This window comes from Chiroxiphia lanceolata, chromosome 4 (genome assembly GCF_009829145.1).
Source record: "Chiroxiphia lanceolata isolate bChiLan1 chromosome 4, bChiLan1.pri, whole genome shotgun sequence".
Lineage (NCBI taxonomy): Eukaryota > Metazoa > Chordata > Aves > Passeriformes > Pipridae > Chiroxiphia > Chiroxiphia lanceolata.
This window is the reverse complement of record NC_045640.1, coordinates 72273746-72296908: the sequence shown is the minus strand read 5'-3', so window position 1 is coordinate 72296908 and position 23163 is coordinate 72273746. Positions and strand designations below refer to the sequence as shown.

The 23163-nt window shown below is 37.0% G+C and overlaps 1 long non-coding RNA gene across 1 annotated transcript in view; it reads left to right on the top strand.

Annotated features, from left to right (window-relative positions):
- Window positions 1-3386, top strand: part of LOC116785911 — a 28275-nt gene extending 24889 nt beyond the window's left edge. Inside the window, exon 4 of the long non-coding RNA XR_004356766.1 lies at window positions 3023-3386. This is a non-coding gene — a long non-coding RNA (uncharacterized LOC116785911). The remainder of the gene's footprint in view (window positions 1-3022) is intronic.
- The last annotated feature ends 19777 nt before the right edge of the window (window positions 3387-23163 follow it).

The following is a 23163-nucleotide window of genomic DNA, read 5'->3' as shown; positions in this document are numbered from 1 at the left end:
GAGCCCTTGCAAAAAGTATATTCTGTTTGAAAACCTTGCATTTAGTATTTGATACAATTCAATTCAGTGCAAGAGTCTTTTAAGTCCTCTTCATCCGCTGTCAAGAGAGGAGTTGGGGGGTGTGCATGCACCTCATGGATCCAAACCATCACTTCTGAAGGATTTAATGAGGGTTTGGGGAGGTTGTTTCTTAAGTGATCCTGAATTTGACACTTTTATGCCATCCCCTCCATTTGTAAGGCCTGTTGCATACCGGGGCAATCCTAGCAAGGAAACACGGACAGGGAAAGATAAACAGCAGAGCTGGTTTGCTGCCAACAGGGAATTTTACAGCACGTGAAAGGATGGATCTATGATACATAATTCCAGACATTATAAATGCAGTTTTATAAGGGTTCCTAATTTAGATTTCAGCTGCTTACCTTGTCTCTAATATCCCAGAGAGGTAAATACTAGTGCTGCCACTACAAATACTACAACAGCTCCTGCTGCTACTACTTATATAATAGTTTAAATCCAGAATTTCTGTTTACTTTTCATACTGTTTGGACTATTAAGCACAAAGGTAACAGGCTGCTTACAGGTCACAGCTGATGCCCTGTAACTGCACTGGGTTTTCAACACTTTTATCCTAAAAGACTGAATAGTCCAGTGCAGGGCATCTGGGACAACACTACAGCTAAATCCCAGCATATCTGTTTTTTCAAGGCCGACATTCCCCATCTACCCTTTTTTCTTTAATGGTTAGAAACATGAAAATGTAAAAATATCCTATTTACAACTATGTACTGAGAATCCCACATTATATCACTCTTCTGCTGTGATCTGATTAGGGGGTAGAATGTAAATTAAGAGTATTTATTTGACTTTAAAGCCCTGTGGATTTTTTTATGAGGCATCACGAGATCTGCAGGTCAAGGCAGTAAATGAAGATGTGTCTAAAATTTTTCAGGATTTCCTTAAACTGGGCCTAGAGATATCAAACACTACCATCTCAGCCTGTAAAATAAAGGTCAAATTGTCTTATATAAAAAAAATCTCCAGAATATAGAATTTCAGCACAGAAATATCAGTAAATAAGTATGTCATATTTATAGTTACATTTATATTTATTTGTTGATCAGATTTTCAGTGGAGTCCAGAAAAACTAGACACTTGCTATGACTAGAAGCAATTATAACATCACTTTTAGGTTAAATGTTTCTGTACAACTGTCAGTAAGAAATTTACTCAGTTATTTTTATGCCAAGTTGTTTTTATATACATGGCCATGGATTATTCAACACACACAGAGAAACAGAGAAATTGAGCACTTACTTATCAGATTGTACAGCACTGCAGAAAATCAGGTGGAGCAGCAGTAGCTTAATTCAAATTCTTTAAAAATATGTTAATTCTAAACAAAATCATTCACCTCTTCCCATTAATATAATATTCCTTTTTCTCCTCCTGAGCTTTACGGAGTCCACCATGATAAAAGAGGTTTTTCTAGTATAGAGACCTATTTTTAGTGCAATTAACAGGCCCAAGAATTATCTAACCAAGCTACAAAAATCAATAAGTAATAAAGAAAATGTTTTGTCCCACTAACACTTTCTTTTCAAACGCAGTTCATGTTTAAGAACTTTTTTACAACTGGTGTGTGCCATTAAACAGTTATTCAGGCTGGCAAAACCAAGAAGCTTCCTCATAGTCATAGGGCTAAAGTTGTACAGCGAGGGTGTCATATAAGAAAGTAAAACTAGGTCTGCATAACATTATATGACTATAAAATAGGACTAGTAAAATATGTTTTCTAATATCCAGTTTCTACTACTCTTGTCCTGAGGATGATGTTAGCATCAAAAAAGTATGTACTTTTTTTTAGCAAAATTAAAATTAAAAACATAAAAAGAGGCCAGTACTACCCAGCTGGGATAAACAAGAACAGGAGGTAGAGGAAGATAAACTCAGTGTGGCCTTGTCCCTCCTGCCTTTTGAGAGTGAATCCCTACATTTTATGGGAGCTGAGGGCTGCTGCAAATCACCCACCTGTGCTGAGGGTTGTAGGGACACACACATCGCCTTCCATGATGCTTTCCATCAGCTTTGCTTCCCGACTCCTCCTCTGGAAACTGTCCTGTTGGTTTATTTGGGGGTCTTCAGTGAAATTTTCCCAGAATCAAACAGAGGTTTTGCTTTTGAGGAAATTGGGTTACCGCAGAGAAAATATGCACAAAAAGGGGAGCAAGGATACAGATGTGTGACAGCAAAGGCACTCTCTGACACAAAGCGTTTGCAACTTGTCTGTTATATGCAGTGTCTGAGTTCCCACTGCCTCTGAATTACCAATTAAAAGTCACTTTTATTAAATCTTCTCAAAAACACATGACAGCAAATTGTACCACACATCTAGCCTAACAAGCAAAATGTTAATCAGTGTAAAATAAGTACTCTTGGTAACTTGCACCCTTCTTTTGTACTTGATAACAAACCAGAGGTCCCAAGTCTAAACCCATATTTCATCATGAACTGCTTCTAAAACAGTGGCCTACAGGCAGACATTACTGTGCTTGTCTAGTGACAATAAGGTTTGATGGTCATCTGTTTAACTGTACTTTCTTTTTCTATTTCAAAGGAATTGGAATAAGAGTTTAGGGCAAACACTTACACATGTCCATTGATTGCAAACAAATCTCTGTGTTAGGCATTTGGTTTTGCTGTGTCAGCAATGTGTATTATCTTTATGAACTGGGCCTTCATTTTTGGCCTATGCGCAGGCCTTGACGGCTTCCTCGCTATCCCTGGCCACTCGAGCCCTTGGTATAAATTATCTCTGTCTCTCCTCTTCAAATTTTTCCATTCTCAAATGCCTTTTTCCTACCATTATAATGTTTTCAAGCCATTTTATGAATCATTGTCATTTAAGCACTGTTCTCCCTTCCCTCCTGAGGAAGTGGGAGCTTCCTATTGATTAACTGTATAGGCTGGAAAATTGCTCTTCTGTCCTCTCTGTGCTAATAACCTAAATTGCTTTCTGCAGGATATCATCCTAGAAGCACAGCTTCAGCAGCCACTGTCTATCTTTTGGATGAGACCAGTCAAGAATTTTAAATTAGAGTGCTTTTCTCACTCTGACCTCGCCCTGGCACGGTGCTGCCAAATGCCTTTGGGGAGGTTTGCCTGGAAGCCTTAAGTCTCTTTCGGATTTCTATTCATTTTGCAAATCATGTTTGTAATTGGGAAACAAAACCAAAGCAACGAAAACAACGTTGAAGCTTGAAGGGGGGTTTGTGAGGCACCACTTGGCAATGGCAGCAGATGAAACCCTTGTAAGGACAGACATTGGACTTTGTACATCGAGCCAAGTCCTGATCCTCACTCTGAGAGTATTAATATTCATTGGACATGAGAGTCACGGTATTTAAGCCAATGTTCTCCACTTTTGATTGTGTCATTGTGAGCTGATCAGTTCCTGAAGGTGCCTTGTCCTTACTATCAGGGTATTTAAAATCTATATATGACTCTATTCTTCCAGTCTTTTAAAATTAACATCTTCAAAGGACATTTCTGCCAAGGTTTGACAAAAGAAAAAAGAAAGGAACATACGTCTCACAAATTTACCATCCACAGAATCTTTCCACCCATTAACCAGAGAAGTGGGCACTCTAGTCATGGCCTTAAACATCAGTAAAATCACCCTTAAAGTTACAGCTTATTAATTCATATCTTTTTATTTTTATTCTCAGATCAAAATGTGACTCACAGCCATTGATACTCTCTGTGAAATATTCCAGGTAGGATTCTAGGCTAAACCAAAAAAAAAAAAAAAAGATAAATTAGAGGAATAAACTTAAAGTAGAAACCATTCATATTAAAAGGAAAAACATCTAGAAGCTTTGTCTTTCCTGCATCCTTTAGACCAGTACAACTACAGTCAAGCAACTTTGGAGGAACTGCTAAACCTGTAATTTATGTAATTTAGGATATGAGCTCTCTTTTCTTTCTCTATTCCCATTATAATAACAGCCTTTGTCATTTTACTTGTGAGATACTAAAATTAATCACACACCTGCATAACTCTACAAAATGTGGATTCTAGCTTGCTCAACAGTGCTTGGTATATCTAATACATAAGTATGTTATAAGCTGGTTTTAACAAGTAAAAAGTAACAAGTAATTCTTTACATAAGTATTTAAGTGGAAAGATAGGAGTTCAGAATTCTAACATTCTGTATCTTTATTCACATGTGAATTCAGTGACAGTATCCAAGTGCATAAGGATTTGCCACTTGAATAAGAGTTGTAAAATTAAGCTTAACCTTTCTCTTCCTTGTGTATTTTAGTAACTAACAATTTATCTTTCACAAATTTCCCTTCCAAAAACTGTTATGCAAAAGCTACTGGAGTCCCCTTTTCAATACATTTATGTCCACAGCAAAGTCCAGTACTTTAGGATGGTGTAATTAATGTTATCTGGAAACCTAATAATCAGGTGGATTATTGAATTGTTTATAATCCTGTCTTGTGTTTTTATAACTATGGAGATGTGTCTATCTGTGTCATACAAGATTTATTACCAAGAGTATTCCAAAGTTTCAGCTGGTGAATAATTTACTCTCCTGAGCACACAAAAACTAGAGGAAATAACAAAAGAGTGTGTCAGCTCACTTAATATATTTTTTCCTGGTTGTGTCTCGCTGATGGAAAATTTTAAAGGAAAATTCTACCTTCTGAATTAATCCCGTAAGGACTGGTCATAGATGTGGTTTAGGTCATGTTAAGGCAATGCAAGTTAGGTTTATATAAAAAGTGAAAAATGCATAAATATTTTATCTTTGACTAGAAGTAACTACTATCATAACATTAGGCTTAACCAGCAACAAAGGTAAGAGCAATATCTTCAAATAACCAGCTCAGAGAAGTGCTATTTTGCATGACACCAAGATGAATTTCTCCCTCAGATGGGGCAGACAGTCAGCTACCTTTGGATGAGTATGCTACAGAGATTGTGCTACTGATGGAACTGGGCATCTACTCCAGCTTCTGCGTCTCCTCAGACATCAAACAAGTCAAAACACTGGGGTAAGTCTTGCTTAGATATGGAATACTCTTGTACACCATAGAGCAGGCAGCTCCCCTGGTATGATTCCCCCTCTTATTCCCTTCCTGCCCACACAGAAAGGAACAGTGTCAGTTTTTAATAATTTATTTTATTTGATACATGCAAGAGGTTCTTGATTTTCTATACCACTCCATGCAATTTAAATCTCTGTGTCCTGCTTTAGCCTGCAAACATCTGCTGTTCAGGCATGCTCAGGAGCGCTGGGAGACCACGGGCTCCAGAGCCTTCTGTTGTACAATGTGAAATCTCTCACAACGCTGCCCAGGACATACCTTTGCTCACTTTGTAGCCAAAGATCAGGAGTAATGAACCAACCATAAGGCAGTTCTTTCCCTACGGTAGCGCCATGACAAGCGTGAGCCCTCACGTGCCATTTCTTTCCATGTGAAAACTATCCCAAGCTTAACCTGATACAATATGACCAGTTTACTGATTGATCATGGTTACCATATGCTAAGTTTAAAAGCAGTCAGGCCTTCATAAGGGATTCAATAAGGATATTGTGTTTGGAGGATGCAAGATGAACATAAAACCTGAGCTCTCTGGTCTAAGATCAGATGTTGGCAAACGCAGCTCCCGAAGGTGCTACCTGTCTCCTGAGGTGGCACTTCAAATAGGAATGCATTGAAAATGAAATGCACACAGGCTTCCTGAAAAATAAATCAAGCTTAAATTTTAGATTCTCTTGCACTAGGTCTTTTTTTTTGAGAAATGAAGCCTGCAGTGATGTACTTCTACCTGAAGATGAAAATACATACAATTTGTCATAAAATCATTAATGAATACCAAGCACCATGTGCTCTGCCTGGATAAAACGGAGCTGCTGTCACGTGAATCCATAATCCAGATGGATTTTCACTGGCCTGGCTTCAGAAACATTTGGGAATGCTTTTTCCTTTTCCCCTTTCAAGCTCCCTTCTCTTGCAGCTTTATGTTTGTTGCTGGTGAGCTGCACAGACCCGAAAGCCGATTAAACACCATGAGTCAGAACGTTCCTTTCAGGATTCCTTAGCCAAGAATCAACAATGGAGAAAATCATTTGCATGGGTTTCTAGCCTATGAAACATCAGTTTGTCCCTTGGAATTCTGAAACACAAAGAGAGGATTTTAATCCACCTGCAAGGTCCTGTCCTTTGAGCTTGTTTAGATGAATTGACTTTGTGTGATGAAATTTCCATTGCTTCTGGAAATAAACACAATAATACCTTCCAAAAAGCATTTCCTACATAAGAAGTGTTCCATTTCTAGTTACAGACTGTATTTAGGAAATAGTAGTATGAGCTAAGTAAACATATGACAAACATTATAGCATATTTAAAAGGTATATCTTAAAAACTTATTGATAAATAATTCACAAATATTTTCATTTTAGAGATATCATTTCATCCAAGATCCCTAGGATCTAAAGTGGAAAAAAAAAAAGATTATTTGGGTTTTTTTATTTTCACATTTCACTTTTTAATTATATTTTTTACTATATATTTCACATTTAATATACTATACTATACCCAGATATGAGCAGCAAATATAAATAGATCTCACATTTATGAGTAGTCTTTTGAAGACAGTGTTAATTTTCACCTACCAGAGTTTATATAAAATTCTTTGACACCATATAGAAGTAGGCCCAGAAAAGAAAGACACAAGTGTCTCTCAGTGGAATAAATCTGCCCCATATAAGCTTATTCATCCTCTTTTTTTCCAAAAAGTCTGAGAAAGTGCTGCACAAAGCTCTGCCTCCATTTGCACTTCTACATATTAAAAAGAAATGGGAAAAAAAAAGGCCTCCATGAATGCCAGGCTCCAGCACCAAGTCTGAATCTTTAATGAGCAGCAGCAGATTCAGTTTCTCTTTAAGTGCAGAATTTATTGCAGCCTGAACTGTTGTACCTTGGGCTAATGCATGCACAGTGTTCTCTTGATTTCTGTCTAGGTCACAGAACTCATTTTCCATGGAAAACTGAGGGACATTTGATTGGTGAATTTTGAATTCTGGGTATGATTTGGCTGCAGAAGCAGAACACAACTGCCATTATTTCTCAGTCCCTTCTTCCTCTGATGGCACAATGTGCAGTTCCATGCCTGGATTCAGGGGGAACACCTTCACTCCAGAGTCTTGCTTGTGGGAGAGAACACAGAGGAGAACATTAAAGAACACAGTCTTTACCATCCTTTACCTAAAGAGTATAAGAGCTGCATATGGTCTTGTGAGACTTACTCCTCAGTCCATATGGACAACCTGACACCAGACTTCTCAGCATGTGCTTACTAACAAAAACCACGCTTCCCTCAGGGCTGCGAGGGAGGCTCTGCAAGAGAACTGCCTGTCCAGACCACACGGGTTTGCCAAACCATAATGTCATAATGTGTATTTCCTGCAGCAACTTTTTCTCTCCACAGTATTTCTCTCCCATTGAATGTCTCTACGTTCCTCAAATAGTAAATAATTTGAAAGCAAGCAAACAAAAAGGCTTCACCCCTTTTCTAGTGGTGGTCTTTGGTTTAGAGTGCCCCACAGACTCTGAGAACACTTCCATAGTTCTTTGTGCATCTCACTGATGGAAGGATGCAGCTCTCATGCTCTCAATACTACAGGTGGGGTCGTTTGGATTACAATAGATTCCAGAAAAGATGAAAATCAAATGAAATATCTCACATGGACAGACAAAACTCATCCACTTGGCAAGACCTCATTCTGCTTCTTTGCACTGCATAATATTTAGCTTACTTTTTACAGGTGAATGCTATTTAATACACACTGTTTAAATGAAAATACTGTCAATTATTCAATATAATAACTGTATTACAATAGTCCTTATTAGCAATTTAGTCTTGTTTTCCACAAGCACAATGTTTGACACTGTGACTACTTCTTCTGCAGGAAAACCTTAAGCTCATCTATATTTGTGTTATGATGACTGGAAAACTGAAAATAAAGTAAAGTAAGTAAATGCTCATTTCCTACAAATCACTGTGCAGACAAGCTGCACATTGCAGTACTTTATCTCCCTTACAGAATCTTGTCTTTAATTGTGTCTCATTAAAGAGCAATACAGCACTGAATTGAGATTATGCATGAGTGCCTTACTGTCACCTATTTGGGCTGAGTTGTTGTGAGCTGAACTGTCTAAGCTCTGTCAGTGTTCTCCAAGAAACACAGCAAACAGGAAAGCTCCAAACCTGAGCAAGTGAGATTTTCCGAAGTGTAGGTCTTGTGTAGCTTATGCATCCACTACAAAACTGGTGCCAAATCATACTTTGTTTTCTTTAGAAATTAAATTATAGTCAGTAAAATGATTTGAATATTCAAATAAAGAGTCTTCTAAAAATTAACAGCAGTTGTAATCCTGTTGCTTTTCTTTCATACACTAAATAGTAAATTGCTTCTGAAAAAAAAAAATTGCTTTTGACTTTTATTGCCTAATGAATTACTCACTTCAAGGAAAGGCAATTTTATAGTATCTCATAAAAAGTATTTTAAACACGATGGTTATTATACATTTCCAGTCTCTTCCACAGATTGTTTTGAATGTTTTATCTGTGATATGAGATCTCAAATATTGAACATATTGGGTGCCAGTGAATATTTCAGAAAACACAGACAAGCTCTTCTGGATTCACAGTTTGTATTATTAAGCTGTCAAAAAGTGGGAAAAGCCTCTCCTGTCATATGATTCTGTCAAAGTGGGAACACAGAAGTGACTTTGATTAGAACCTGCAATAGTGAGGTCTGAAAGAAGGCACTGGAAAAAGAGAACAAGAAGCATGGACGTAATAAAATTAAAAAGCACGAAGTTGGCTGGCACAGTGAAAAAGGGGTTTGTGTGTCATCTAGTCACAGTTCTAAACAGTAAGGCTGCCTTGGCAGCTGAATGACAGAGGTTAGAGAGCTCTCTGTGCGACTGTCAGGCTGTAGGATTAAAGCAAGTGTTTCCAACAGATAGGGAAATTCTGCTTTCAAGGAGGAATATTGACTGCAAGGCCTCACTCTGAGTCAGGTAGATGCAGATGGTATGGCAGAGCACAGTATCCAGTGCCTTCCAGACCTAGAGTTGGATTTGTTTTGTTCTTAATAATATAAAGCATAATAATAATAATAATAATAATAATAACTACTTAAATTTTATTTTCAGATGACCATGAGTTAGTCATGGCTGCTTGGAAGTCCTCCACTCATCTATTATGGAGCCTCACAAAGTCCTCCTACCTTAGCAGCAAGAACTGTCCCGGGAAGATGTTTCTCGCTGACTGACACAAAGGTAGGCATTTTAGGGGGAAAGGTTTTATCAGCAAGCTGACATTATGGAGCTGGAAGTATTCACAGATCAGATAAATTGATTTTAAAAAAGGGTCAGCTCTGGATCTGGGAATGGAGAAAAAGAAACCACTTTCAATGCTGACATTTCCTGATCAGACAAAATTTAGTTTGTCTGTACGGATAGAAAAAATCAGGTATGTAAGGAGAAATGAGTCTTAGGAATTAGCAGCTACACACAAATATTTAAAGCTTGTCTACACTGTAGAACTGCATTGCAATAACCTTTCTGAAGTTTAGCTCTGCCTCACACAGCCACTGCTTCATAATGTACGAGGTAAAGTCTTCTCTTCACGCTAATCTGGTAGAACCCCCTTGATCTTCAATAGATAAAACACATTGCAGGGCCTATCTTTTACTTTCATCTTCTCTATCTATTACCCAAGTCTTTATTTTATAAGTTACCTTTGTCTTACCTGCTCCTTACCCCACAGCTACCCTCTTGAATGAGCACATTAACACGTTAAGAAGATACACGAAGAGCCTTTTCTTGCCAAAAAATTATGACAGGCTATTGAGATCAAAAAGAATGATTGTCATTTATCTGTTGTTTAGGCATTCTTAAGTGAGCATACTTCTTACTGTCCTGGAGATTCATTTCAAGGTCAATGTTGTGTGTACCTAATAATGCTCAGCTGAAGTTTAACTGACCAAAAAAAGATGGAGGCTTCCCCATTAAGGTTCAAGATGAAACATTAATTTCCTGCATACACTAATCATCCAATGTGTCTCTGTTCCCTTGAGATCTAATAATTTTTTAAAACTCCATGAGACAGGATTGTCTTTGCTTTTATGATCCAGAGGATTTCCATCCAGAAAATAAAATCCCATGTATGTTGCATAAACAAAGGAAGGGGAAATGACAAGTTGTTTTTCCCTGTAACAAATCTCCATGCTTATTTCTCTCTGTCTACTATCTGCCAGTTAATGGGCTCCTGATACACTTAGTTCCTTTCTGTGCAATTGTTTCCTCTTCCTTTGAAGAGCAGAGATAACACAGAACTGAAAACAGCTACTTCTGCTTAGTGGAATTTCTGGGAATTCTGTTTAAAAGCTTCATATTTCCCACGAGTTACCAGAGAGTCTTTTAGCCATGGAAACATGAGAAGCTTCTCCTGATATGGGTAGATTTATCTATCTGTATGAAGAGGTCCATGAGTCCTAATTTAGCCTTACCTACCAGAGAAAGAGCCTCCATTTCTCCTGCTTAAGTCAACTCTTACACAAGGTGTCAAAGCGAAAGGTGGAGCTCAGTATCAACACACAGTCTAAAAACAGGACTATGAAGGTAGTTTAGAGATACTAATGTGGCCTAGCCTATTATTTCCACCAAAGGAGAAAACAAAACTCCTAATAGTAGTGATGTTAAATAAATGATCCTGGTTAAACAAGGCAGGACCTGAGGATTTTTAGACAAAGATTTACATTAAATCAGAAGTCAAGCAATGCCCTCAAAAGAGGATTTTTCATTGTCATGTATCAGGAATAGGAAAGCATTTCCTAATAACAACTGGTGATGCAAAATGGATTTTCCTGTCATGCTGCTGAATTCTGCCTTTTGCTGTCAATAAGATTAACTGGATGTTAAAAGCCTGAGGTGTTTACATCTGCATTATATGTTTTTTTTAATAAAAATGGCCAGTTCATGAATGCAAAGGAGAAGACGAAATGGAATTAATACGGTTTTAAACTAGAAATTAAAAAAATAGAAACTAGACAATTGAATAGGAACTGGACAATGAAATGGAGCAGAGATCCATTTTGCTGAGGAAGCTTTTTGCTTTCCACCTGAATTAAAGATTTTGCATGAAAGAAAAAAATGGCAGCGTATACAAAGCCTCTGCCTTTAGTGCTGTATAAAACATCAAATTGGATGATGTCTGAGGGACCTGAGGCAGCTGTTAAAACAGCAGTTTCTGCCTTCCCTCTCTCAACAGGGTGCCAAGTAGCTGCATGGCCCCAGACTTGGACGGACAAGAGTAAAAGACAAAAATAACTTCCAGCAGTAAACAGGAAAATATTTTTGTGATGTCTCAGCACACATGGATTTAGAAACTAAAATGCACGAACATGAGAAGATCTGAGGTGCACTTTGAAACTCTAACATGCATTGTTGAGCCACAGCATGCTGGATTGTTTTCCACTCAGCTGGGGGAATTTTCAAAGGTAGTAAAATGTGCAAATCTAGAGATATGAGTAAGGCTTACTTGGCACCTGATAGCTTTTGTAAGAAATTTAATTCTATCCGTGCTTCAAAGTTCTCAGCTAAATAGAACAATTGCAGAAATTAGAAGAGGCAAGGAGAATAAATAGAATTTAATGCAGTCACCACAAATTAAGGCTGATGTTACAGTAACATTGTATGGGCTGATAATCTGCAGACCACCTAAAGTTCTTATTCTGTCACAAAAAACTTAACTTAGCACAAAAACATTGCCATAGCAAAACTTACTTAAGCACAAACAAACAGTCAGGTTTTGACACTAATAGAAGGGGATCTCTTGGTCCAGGTGCTCTTATTGACTAAAGACAGGCTTATTAATCTTTCATTTCAAGTGCACTGGTTGACAAGCCTTTCCTAATTTCCCCACCACATGCTCACCTGCCAAGCCTTCTCAAGCCTGTGCCACCAATTCCTAAACATCAGAACCAAATTAGCATTTGACCTTTGGAAAGTTAGCTCAAAATGCAAGTGCATGTCCTAAAAGTCAAACAAACTCATCTTCCCTGGGCTGAAAAACAGCGAGAAGCTTCACCTTCCATTTAGGAAGCCACTCCGGGTTATAAGCACAAGGAAAGAGCACACAGGCAGGGAGTTTGGAGGCTGATTTACTTGTAATAAAAATAGTAGCTGTACTGCATGCACAGCACCCTGTTTCAAGGAAAAAAAGTGTTATTAAGTGCTTAATAACATCAGGATGGCATCTGAAATAAGTAAACTACTTTTTTTCATAACCTCAAGGAAGAATGGAACTGAGAGGAAAACCTTTCTTTCTAATTTTTAAGAAAAATTACATGGCCTCCTGTTTCCCCTCAGTTGTTCTGCTGAAACAATGCTTTACATTTCAATGCCAATATTTTTGACTTTGCAGTGTTTTCACATGAGGAAAAAACAAGTATAACTTACAGAGTCCTTGAAAATGTAACTGTATATATAACTGCTGGATCACAAATTTATCTCCCTCTGGTTTTTTTCCCTCTTCCCCTCTAATTGGAGGCCCCAAGCTGAGATGTTTAAATCAGCACAGTTAAAATCTGGACTCCTTCTATAGGTAGTGGAGAAAAAAAAGGACCTCTAGAGAGCACTGCAGCACATAAATTCTGAATTGTCTTTACCAGGTCTCTCTCCCTTCTCTTTCAACTCTCAGAGGAGCCTTTGAATACTTTAATTTAACTGGGAGAAAAGGTAGCTCAACATTTTGAAATTTTCTTCCATTTCTTTAAAAACATTAGATGCCCTTCAACAATTTCATTATACTTTTTATTTTCCCTGATTAAACTATAAACTACACACATTCCTCTTACTCAATAGAGAATCACCAGAATTCAGATGTTTTGACATGTTGAGCTGATTGGGTTCTTTCTAACTCTAAAGAAGAAGTAGAATAAATGTCCTTAATCAAGTTGCACAAATAATTTTTCGAGTTCATTTGTAAAATCAGACACCTCTACCAGATTGTTTATCCGAAAGCTACAGTAGCTAAAAATACTGTTGCAAAATACACTGTTCAATATTTGAAAGACATCATCTTGAAAGTCTTTTTTGTGCTTCTACTGGTAAGAATTAAAATGCCAGGTTTTATATTTTATGCCAATATCTTCGCAGCAAGCTGTGCTTTAGGAAGTGTATTTTTGTTTTAATAGCTGCTTTTTCAAAGGCATCAAGAGCTGTGATGCACAGGTTTCTCCATATAATGGTGTTCTGGTTTAATTTATTTTTCTAAAGGTCTCCAAATGCTCTAAAGCATTTTAAGGACTTCATAAACTCGAGGCCAAAGAATTCAATACTTATGAATTGGTAACATGATCTCTTTTAGAGGCAATGAAATTTTCTTCACTCTAAAATGATTACAGTTAAGATGAATCTTTAATTTTCATTGCCACCCCATGCACATTAGCCTTTAAAACAAAATTATTTTTTCATCTATCTGTGCATACTTATAGTTTCCTTTCCAAAAATCAAATTTCTCTTTTACTTTCCCTGGAAAAACATTGAACTCTGTTATGAGTTAGCAAGATTTCTCTCCAAAACACTCTTAAATGTTTAATCAAAGGTATCAATAGATACCACTTCTGTTTCATTTTAAAAGAACCAGTCAGCTCACAAATAACTGACATTTTAAATACTTTGGGCTGCAACATTCAGCATTGTACTACTTTAGCAACCAAAATGAGACATGACACAAGCAAAATAACTCTATTAAGTGACAAAATATTTTCCATGCTCCTGCACTCTGAAATTATTTTAAAAGACAGAAAGAATTCTGTTTGCAATTTGTCTCCATAATACAGGTCTGTACATTGCAGCTGTCGAGATAACAAATGTACATTCTGGAAAAAAAAAATATAAAAGGAAAATAATTCAGCAGACAATAGTTTATCCTGAATAAGCAGGAGTCAAATGTGATGGTAGAAAGCATTTAGAAAATCAGGAAGGAGTAAAACAACATCTTTCTGATACAAGAAAATGTAGCTCTCGTGAAATTATGTTGCCTGGTATGGTAAGGTAATTGTTAAAAGACAAACTTTCAAGCTTTTGTGTGATTAATAGAATTCCAACATTATATAAATATGATCAGATTAGATTCAACAGTTTATGCAACAAGCTGTGCTTTAGGAATTGCCATTTTGTTTTGATAGGCAGAGAAAACATTATTACTATCGACATAATAACACTCTTGTTTTAGTAACTTTATTAAAAGTAGCTCCAAAATAAAAGAGTTCATAAATACATAATTCAAATTAAATCAACCAAACATGCCCAGCTTTATAAATAGAACTTATTTTTCCACTGGCAATATGAATTAATGACTCCTTTGTTCTGCTCAAAATAAGATTGTTTTCTCACTTGCTAAATAGATGTTAAATTAGTGAAAGATACCCTATATATTGAAGGGCCTGATGTTGTTCTGTTGGTCCTTTGTGGCTCAGGGTAAGTAAAGACCAGTGATAACTAAATACAACTCAATAACTCTGCAGAAGTACCAATTTATTCCGTTGTATCTGTCCACACTTCGTTTACAAAGACACAGGAGCACTAATTTTCATTTCTCAGGCCTTCCTTCACAAGTTCTGCTGCTTGGATTGGTCACTCCTTTTAAAATTTCTCCATTTCCTTTCCATTTTTCACTGCCTCAGAGACAGTGATCTTTTCCTGACCTTCCAGTTCCTTCCCATTCCAGCCTACTACGACTACCCTCCTTATTTTACTGTAAAATTACTTCCAGCCTTTTTTTCCAGAGAATACTGTTCCCACCACCTGTCTTTTCTTTACACTTGTAGGAAGGACATTTTACTTGTTCATACAAATACATTTTTTTCCCCTAAAAACTGTCTTCTTTCTGAGGTAAATCCAAGGCTTCAGTGCGCCAAAAATTCTTCCTGAAGAACCTGCATAAATATTTCCAAAGTTTTGCTTGGAAAATATGACACATCTTTCAAGACTTACTGAGAAACATTGAAATAACAGTGGAATAAGGTGAAGGGTCTGGAGCACAACTTTTATGTGGCCACACTGTCTGTAAATGGGAGGCCTCAAACCCCAAATTTAGCAGGAGTGAACATGCCCTTCATTTCCTTCTCTGTGGTAACATCTGCTTAGTTTGATGAAAAAGAAGCCACATTTAATTGAACCACCCTGGATCTCTCAGACAGACCCTCCTCTGACATCCCTTCTTTAATTAACATGTAAATCAAAAGGGAAAAAAAAAAAACCTGGAAGAAGTAGCTTCTTGTCACCAACTGCTGAGACCCTTGAGTAATTCTCTTGGGCTTTTCCATCACCTGGGAAATTCCCATTAAGGAAGGCATTCAGGAAAAAGTTATAGATACAGCCAGAAGAACAACAATATTAAGAAATAAAGCTAAATTTCATATTGTAAGGGTAATTTAATTCTCATTCTACGTAGTAAAAAAAAAAAAAAAAGGAAGAAAGAATCTTGTAAGAGTTTAGCTGAACAGAATTTTCCAAATTTATCTTGAGGGAAAAAAAACCAAGCAAAGAAAAAACCTCTCACAATAAAACAAAAGGCTTCACAAAGAAAAAACTGTGAATCTTTTCTACCAAACGTTTTGTAGAACTTCACATAGATAGGGCTTCAAAAATACACCAGCACTCTTTCAGTACTTTTCTCTGGAAAAAACCATTTGTCCGTGCCAGGCAGTACAAGTGAAAATTCTTCAGGAATAATAAAAATAATAAGATTGGAAAAAATCTGCAAAATGCCCACATTTTTAATATTTTTTTCTTGAATTCCGTTCGCCTCCGACTTCACTCTGAAAATAACATCGATCAAGGAAGTTACTGTGGCAACATTGGCATCAACTGTGGAATATTGATCTCTTAATTGTATATGAGCTTTTAAAAACATTCTTCCTGCCTGAGACAACTTAGGGGCTTGTTAAATAGAGTTTAGAAAAGGAAGGATAATCTTGTACTTCAGAATTCGTCTGTTCCTGTAACATTTCAAAGTCCTTTTCCTGGAACTGCCACAGGTTTTATTTGTGGTCCTGGAAAATTCAATCTTCATCACCCATGAAAACACTATTTTATTCCTTCTATCTCATTCAGAAGCAACATCCACCTCAATTTTAAACTTTTTGGGGAATAAATTGTCAATCATTATACATTTAGAATCATGGGAGCAAATTACCTGGGAACTCTGGGTGCTATTATTGAGCAAATAATAGTAACCACCATAAAAATAATTGACATGAAGAAATACATTGGTGAATGTACAACTTTGCTGTGAGGCACTTGGCTGATCCCTAATTGGGGAATTGGACAGAGTACTGCCGTAGATACATGGTGGTAACTCAGTAATTCCTGCTCACAAAACCAGATTAATTTTGAGACTAAATCCTTCTTTTTTAAAAAAACCCTTTTCACATCTATTGACAACCTTCATTATTAGTTGCTAACTTGCTTGGATTTGTTGATCTGGGAATCTCATTTGAATACATTCATTATTATACTGCCAGAAGAAACAAAATTAAACTTAATTAGAGGTCACATCACCTCCAGCTCAAGTTAATTAAAAGCCTAATCAAACCTTTTGGGAAACAGTAGCCTGTCAGTGAAAAAATGATAAGGGGAATAAAATGCATTATACCCACACTAAGGACAGTAATCTGTCTGATTGCCTTTTCTTTCTCCCCCCACCTCATTTCACACACTAAAAAAGAAATACATATCTGTATATAAGCTTTCATAGAACACTCCTACTAAATAAAGCAGTTTTCCAGCCTTTCTTGAGTCTGGCAATAAACGCACATTGCAGGCAGAAATGCAGGAATTAAGCCACACGTCTTTATGCTGCCTAGCACATAAAAATAATTAGCTATTACAAGGTCAACTTCCCAACTTAACTGCATTTGGGAGGAGTATGAAAAACAGCTGGAGGCCTAACAGAGCTAAATCTCCAATTAATAAACAGGAGCTGGGCAGGACTCGTGCACTGCAGGGTTGGACTGTCTGTGTCAGGACTCCTTGAGCTCCAACCCCACTCACCTGCTGTGCAACCTGGAATATCCACTGCCACTTGGATATTGGGTCTGCCCATTGAAATCATCCCTTCCTGGACCCAAGGCACGTCCTGGAGTGAGTGCACAGTTCCCAGAATCAATTAGGTTGGAGCAGACCTCTGAGATCGAGGCCCTGATGCTGAGTTTGCCTCTTTCAGTACTTTCTCCACCAATTTGCAGATTAATATCAGCCAGAGGTACCAGAAGACAAAGGGCAAGTGGATGACCATTCCTGTAGTGATAAAATGCTCACCTGCAATAATATTGACACTGCAGAATTACCTGTAAACTGGTATTTCAGACAATTTTTAGTTTTCAGTAATACACTCTCTTCGCTTACCGCTATGTTGTCAATTAGTACTAGCCATCACTGCTATAATGAAGCTCCAAAGAAAGACATTTCTCAATTTATAAAATATACTTATTGATAGTTCAATAAAAATTGTTTATCAGACTTGAAAAAAAGTCCTGAACAAAAAGCACCCACCAAGAAACTTGGGTTATTCAGCATATGTTAAATATCTGTATTTCTTTGACACGTGTTTTCTGAGCCTGCCAGGAACCTGTTAACTTTGAGCCTGGCTGCTTCCTTGGGTATTATAAATAATATTTAATCTTGAACATGAAAAACTCAAATTGTGTCAAACTAGCAGTCAGGTGCCATCCCTACTCTGTGCTGGATGGACTGAACTTCATAAAATGAGATCCAGGCCTGTGTGCTTCTGAATTTTTGCTGTTTGTCCTTCTTTGTTCCTCTTGAGCTGTTTAAGATGAGCTTAGCTGGTGGTTTTCATCAAAACAACATTTTATGCCAAGCTTTTAGAAATCTTCTGTTGATTTCAATGTTGATTTAAAAGGAGAATTCAAAGAAAAACCTTGTAACTTTCAATTTTGAATTAAAAATTCAGGGACTTGAAGCTTCAGTTAAAACTTTACTCTTAGTTATGCTGTTCCCATCTGGTTTGGATTGTTTTTATAATAATTTCATGATATATAGAATATTATTGCTACTCCTGAGGGCTCCACTTAATGTGAACTGAAAAGCATTATCCACTTAGAAGAAAATATGTTTCCTATTTGTGGAAAGAATGAAACCACAAGTATAGATGCCTTTCCTTGGATCGTCCCAGAGTAGTCATTTTTCTTACACATTTGAAGCATCAAGGTTTACCTAAATGGAGCAAAAATAGCATTACATGGAAAACCAGAAAGCAGATCGGGAATAAATTGCTGATATTGGATTTGTCAACATTTCATTTTAGTGTTTCCAGGGAGGGAATATTAGAAACACACACAAATTTGTTCTTTTGCCTGCTGTCATTTTCTCATAAATTTTGCTCTCCATCTCAGTGCCAAGTGGAAATATCTACCCTGGCATACAGATGTTTGTAGCTGAACAAAGGTTTAGTACAGATGAGCATTTCAGTTGCAAATCAGGGCTAAAATATAGATTTATTATGGCTGGAACTCAATTGGAACCATTTTCATGCCATTTCCCTTCTTTTTATGATTGTTCCCGTCCACCCAAACAGCATGGATTGTTTGCTATTCAACAAAAATACCTGTATGCTTAGAGGGAAGGCAGCCACAAATTTCCTAATCCCAGGAATTCAGATCAGTTTTCATCAGGGAAAACTGAAAGAAAATTCAGGAGAATGTTGCTTCCTTTTAACAAAATGTCACCAAGGTCTACCATAATCTATGTCATACTTTTAATGGCTGCAGAATCAGGCTTTTAGCAAGAATAATTGAGGAAATGGGAATTTCCCAAAGATTAATGTCCACTTTTAAGAGTGAATTGGAGACACTTAACAACAGTGAATTTCTTATCCAGAAAATATAACTTGAAAGCAGTACTTGTAAAGTTTATGCAAGTTTATGAACACTTAAGAATCCTCCTTTGATAGAAAAATAATCCACTAAATCGATTACAGACACTTTCACAGGATCTAAACAGATTTCTAGAATAACAAAACCTTTCACATTATCAAAATATTTTTAAGGTTCTACCCCTATGTCTTACTTTCCTTTTATAATACGTAGTACAGCAAGAAAAGGAATGAACAGGTGAAGGGCTGACATACTGGCACTGGAGCAGAAGTTATAGGAAAATGTTGATTTAAATTGGTTTAAATATCCCTGTGTAGCCAAAGAGTGTGAGAGCTGTGCTTCACCCACACTGAACTCTTGACCTGGTGAAAGAGAAAACCTGACTTGCAAAGGAAAGTCTCCCCTGGCAAATATTTTGCAATGTGGAATAAGTGTTTTTGGTTAATAGTTTGATGCTAAACAAGAGACACTGAATGACTGAGTTCGTGCCCAAGTGCCATAAACCTAGGGAGGCCAATATCTAGGGATGCTAAAGACAGAAGGAAAAAGCAATCAGCACTAAAACAAAGTACCAGAAGTGATGGATATCAGGAAAAAAAGAGAAACGTGTCATGAAAGGGAAACAGATAAGTGGAGATTAAAAGGAAGGTACGTTGAAAAGAGAAAGATGAAGGAGGAAGTAAAATCAATGGGAATAAAATATACATAAAGTGAGTCATAACAGGATGCTTGTATTTTGTCAGATGGAGTCATCAGTCTATGAAAAGAAATAAAAGTGTAAAGCAATGGAATAAAGAACCAACAAAGCTGGGTTGGAAACACACTGGAGCTTCCCTGGGGCAGCACAATGCCTGGGGCTCCCCTTGACTCCACTGTTACCTGCTCTGCAGTTCTGGCACCTTCCATTCAGAGCAGAGGAGTGCACTTTCCCAATTACTCTGCTTTTTTACAGCATGACTATTACAGGCAAAATTTTGAAAATAAGGAGAAATACTTGCAAGAAAATATTTAACTAAGCGGTAATTTTATAGTTTGTATTGGATTTGTTAATAGCAATTGAGGTGGTAGGTAATCACTTTATTTATTTAAAAGCTAAAAAAAAGGATAAATGGAATAATCTCAGAGAAAGATGCTAAATCAGATCCCACTACTAATATTTGTTCATTACTGAGAAAATTATCTGAGATCCGACATTCTATCAGAGAACATAATAATAAGAAACGTGATACTATTAACTTCTTGAAAAGGCAAAAGACAACAGCAATTCACACACATCTCAGTGCTCAAGCCATTAAGTACTCAAGCCAATTCTAATTAATTTCTGTGCTTTGGACGTGGACTTGAGTTGTAGTTGGTTTAATGTAGAGATGGAATTCATTAAAAAGTACACGATTTGGAAATCTCTGCTATAGAAGCAAATGGTTTTGTGACAAGAACCTTGGAGTTTTTACACCTTGAAACTCCCCTCCTCTAAGGCAAGCTTTAGAATGAGGAAATGTTCAGATTCAGTTTTTTGACTCCCGAGTCTACAGATTAGAAATCCGACAGGTTATAAAAAGAACTTGAAATCATAAAAGATTCCTTGAGGGAAGAGAGGTTTAAAACATCGTCATCATCAAAAAGAAGAAGAAAAAATAATCAACGGGCTTTAAAAAGTTAGCCAAGAGTATTTAGATTAAGGATGGCAAGGCACTGGAACAGATTGGTGTGAACATTTTCATTGCTAAGCAGAGTTTCATGAGGTCATTTCCAAACCCATCTCCAGCTGCACAGCCCCCAGATACCCATTAACTTCAGCCTTGGTTCCACATAGGCTTTAGTTAAACTTTCTGTCTGAAAGTTTCAAAAGTACTGTTTAGGGTGAAATTGCAAATAAACTTGCAGAACTACCTAATTCATAGCAGGGACTGGCTGGTAATCTTAAGAAACGCATTTGATGCACTATTTAGGGAAGTTTAAAAGGCTGTTTAAATCACTGCTTAAAAAAATGCCATAAGCTTAAGAGAACAATAAAATAAATGGGCTGTGAAAGGTTCCCTAAGTTTAGCACAACTGCTCAGGAGAAAAATGAAGGAGTCTTAAACATAAGAATTGGTTTCTTCTGTCACAATGATAATTCTGACTTTAATTTATACAAAAAAATTGTTATCCCTTTTTAAAAATATTAATATCTGCCTCGGTACATTAACATTTATTAGGACTCCATGAAGTTTTCTTCCTCTCACACACTCCTTCTACTACCCTGGGATCAAAACTACTCCTGATATACTCTATTGCTTTGTCTAAATATAAGGGGAGGGGAAGAGGGAACATATCTTAATACTAAAAGTATACAAAAAGTTAAAACTGGTTTAAAAGTAACTTATGTAGCTGTTGTCATTCAAGATTTTTCTGTTCTCTCTGGGTCTTCAGATTAGTGTTTTATTGATACTCTGTAGTGGAAAGGGTGAGGGTGTTCTTGGAAACATTCTAGTGCAGGGATGGTACTTTTCAGACTGTATCTCTAACAAAATAATTTTTGAGGCAGTACTTTGATTGAGCAGCTCAGAAACTGTTTATTCTTTGACATGTCCTTGTGCTCTGTGCCTTGATGCAGAGGCTTCCTAAATAAGTGAATTGCTCAAATATAAGCAGAAGCAAAGAGAAATCATAGGTGAGCTTTTCAGCCATGTCCTGTTATTTTAATGCAATTTTTGAATTACATATGGCAAGGTATTAGAAGAGAAATGACCTCTGTAGAGAAATGGAAAATATCTCATTCCAGTAGAGTGGAGATTCCCAGATACACATACTGATATGTCTGCTCATTATTGATCATTTTACTTCTGTCTCCAGGAATAGGTTGTGTGATTCCATACTAATAGAAATCCCAGGTATTCATGGGGCATTTGTCTACTGCAACTGGAGTGCTTTGGCCACTTGCATACCCAAATGCTAATCTCAATGCCTGACTCTTCTGTAGGATATTAAATCAGACCTTACAGAAAATATAAGCTATCTTTTAGCAAATTACTGTACGATACAAAGCTTCCCAAGCCCTGAATTATCATACTTAAAGCAGCATTTCTGAAATTGTGGGCTGAGACTGTTCAGAGGATGGACAGAGCTAAACATCTGCAACTGGCAATAGTTCACTTGCCCTCAGGTTGAGAACGGAAAATTACTGGCTGGATGTGTTTATTTGAGTCAGGAAACTGCCAATTCCCTCTTAATTGCCAGTAGGAGATCATTTCCTCCAGGATAAGTGAACAAGCACTTGTGACCAGTAATAATCGGGCTTCACTTTCTTCTCCAAATGAATGCAAGCAATTCCTGCTTCAGGGTCCTGCTTGAAATTCAAAAGAACCTGACCTGGATACTTTGGACAACTTCACACATTGGGAATTTGTTTGCCAAGTGATGTGGCATCACTTCAGCATATGGATCATTGCAGTGCAGGCCTAAATCTAAATATGAAACTCAGCTTTTACTCCCTTGGGAGAGTAAATGGTTCATATTGAAGAAGAACATTTGCTGTTTACATGTGACTTATTTACAATTCATACTGATCTAACAGTATTTTCTTGCCAAAACAGTCAATCTCTATGTATTTCAGAACTGGAAAGAACCGAGGCAGGGTTGAAATACCGAGTTTGGTTTTAGGTTGCTTTTTGCTGATGCAGGAATGGATCTGCTCTAATAAATGTGGGAATCTTTTCCTTGGTTGGTTTGGATCGTGAGAAGCTCAGAGGTCAAAACAGTGCCTTAATTATAATCTCTTTCTAATTCTTGTAATTTTAAAAGGAAAATGGTAGTATTATTTTACATAATGGGATGCAGAAGAATCTGTGTTTGAACAATAACTACAGCTAAATGCTTTAATGTTTCCCCAGGTAACTTGTTTCAGCTATGGCATTTTATTCTCTCTTCCACATGTGCATTTATATGCACACTCTCAATGGGAACATAGTGTTCATACCATAAAAAGGGTTGAAATACTCCCTTTTTTTTTTTTTTAAGAATACTAGAATTGAATGAAGTTAAAAAGGCATATGTATGAAATGCAATTTGGTTTTCAATGCTATCAATAATCTCTCTATGCACCCATCAAGACACATATCTATTCTATTGAAGATTTGCTTCAGAAAATGTTAAAAGTACATGATAGCCTGATGTTCCCTGAGTGTGCACA